Source organism: Apium graveolens, chromosome 6, assembly GCF_009905375.1.
Source record: "Apium graveolens cultivar Ventura chromosome 6, ASM990537v1, whole genome shotgun sequence".
In the NCBI taxonomy this organism is placed as follows: domain Eukaryota; kingdom Viridiplantae; phylum Streptophyta; class Magnoliopsida; order Apiales; family Apiaceae; genus Apium; species Apium graveolens.
In genome coordinates, this window is record NC_133652.1 from 299,283,570 (window position 1) to 299,286,035 (window position 2,466).

Sequence of the window (2,466 nt, forward strand, 5' to 3'; positions counted from 1 at the left end):
CGCTCTTGATTTTCGTTAAAATTTAAACTTCCCGCTTCTAGATTAAAGACACCAAAGTCGGTGGCTTTTTTATGGTCAAATATTGCAACCAAAATGACCAGGAGCCTGCCATTTATTCTCAATTTTCTTGAATTCTTACAAACAAAATCAAATTTAATAACAAAGGCTAAACACAAGAAATGAGAAACAAGCTTAAATGAAAACAAGATAATAGTGCATCAAATCTTAATTACATTCATTCCCCACAAATCTGTTAAAAACTGTCACACAAATACCAAAATATTACATCAACATTAAAATAAATGTTCCATATTTTACTTTAAAACACCAAGTACCAAAAGTAAGTGACCAAAAGTATGTTCCATAATTTAGCTGCCTCGTCTGGCTTTTATAAGGAGAGCCAAGTATCGCTTCCTTCGACTAGCCGGAGAGAGAGGTACCTCGGGGGCTGGTTGAGTGCTCATCATGGCCTCTAAAGATTCCTATCATACATTTTGTAACAAATAGACCAAATAATGAATAAAATATACAAAGTTATTATTGGTTCAATTCAATGAACTTGGATAAAGTTTGCCACATACCATTATCTTTTTAATTGTTGGCTCGTCAATGTTGTAGACATACTTAAAAAATTCCAGATCTGTCATAGGTGTCTCCAAGTTAGCATCCAACGCCTGTAGACACGTACACATTATAAAAGGAGTAATAAAAATTACTAAATGCCACTTTATGTTCAAGTAATGGTTGCAATGGAATAACTTATATGCCTATTATATAAACTATGTATTTTAAAGAATTAAAGTAAAATGTATTGGAATTTAGCATAGCTGCATAGGCTGTTTGTTTCTGCGGCTCCCAACAAGGTATAATTTGAATGTTTGTCTATTACGAAATGGAAGACTGGAACTCTCCTAAGTTTCTGATTTCATATGTGATGAATACATAGTTGGCTGGTCTATAACAATACCAGTTGCAATTTAGTAAAAAAACACTATTTTCAATATCAAAATTTAGTTTAATTATGGATCTAAACTATATATCTCTGTAAACTATGCAAAATTCATGCAGTACCTGACAGAAAAACCTAGGTTTTAAATTCTAACTAGTTAAGAGTTCTTTTCACAGTATCAATTATCGGAACATCAACTTTAGCATAGTAAACATCTGTGTATATAACTAACTAACAGTTCCTTTTTTACCCTGATTATCAAGATGTTCTTATAACTTGTGTTTTGTAAATTAAGGATGTGGGTAACAAATATCGTAATGCTTACAAAAAAAATTAACAAATATCTTAAAAATTGTCTCACCTAGTCCTAAATAAGAATACACCTAATAATCTATTCATCCAACAAAATTAAATTTTATAATAAATAAAAGTTGGCTTTAATTTAGCCAAAAAATAGTTAGCTTTAATCTTAAATTATCGACATAATATTAATACGAAAAAAAATATTATCAATTCCTTGCTATACTAGTAATTACAGATCAATGAGAGTATTAATTAGATATCATCTCAAATCTATACAAGCAAGCTATAACTATACATATACAAAAAAACAACAATCTAGACAAGTAGGTTATGAATTTTGAAAGTATTAGTTCTCTTAGCTTGAAAAAAAAATTAAAAGAGGGTACTCGGAATTTATCATATAACAGGAGACTGCAAATGTGCCAGAAAAAAGAAATTTGCAGTTACTGATTCTCTATCCAGAATGTACAAGATGGTACAAAAGATGTTATTTTTCATGGGGGTATGAATTATTCATGGACAGTGTATCAGGTAAGCTGAAGCATCCATCCATAACTATAAGTATAATGACACTCAATCCAACACTGACACGAGTTGGTCAACTATGTAGTTTTCCTTTGAATTGCCTACAAATGCTAGAACTGACAGAAAAGTATTAGTTCAGTTCAATAACTGTTTGTTATGTCGGTCAAGTCATTGCTAACTTTAACTCAGAGTTGGTGACTATTATAGTAAGCTTATAAAGTATTCTATAAATACCAACACTTCTGTTCCGGTCCTTACAAAGTATACATGTTTATTTAAAAATGAATCCTAATAGAGGTGCTATCAGATGAGAACTCTTAGGCCTGATTCTTGTTATTCCAAGAGACTTATATACGATAAGTTTTGACTTCTCTAAACCTAGTTCCTACAACAAAGGCAACATTTCACAGAATATGCTCGTATTATAGATACGCCTAATGTAAAGCTCACAAATAATATATGGTTATAAATGCACTTGTAATGTTCTTTGTCATTCAGTTAAATCCAGACTCCAGAGTACAGACCTAATGCAACAATAATGTTTCAACAATATCTCCAAATCACCTCTGAATAGAACATATCAGAACACATGTACGTATAAATTGCACAACTATAAATTCATAACAGAAGGGATAAGAATGTACCCATCTTCTCACACAAAAAGGAACAACACCACTTTTGTGATTGAA

At 31.2% G+C, this 2,466-nt stretch overlaps 1 long non-coding RNA gene across 1 annotated transcript; it reads right to left on the reverse strand.

The window, feature by feature from the left end:
• Positions 1-419: 419 nt before the first annotated feature.
• Positions 420-2,466, reverse strand: LOC141664252 (uncharacterized). The gene is made up of 3 exons (XR_012551927.1): positions 2,422-2,466; positions 582-674; positions 420-482 (listed from the first exon to the last, which is right to left on the reverse strand). It is a non-coding gene; the product is annotated as an uncharacterized LOC141664252 (long non-coding RNA).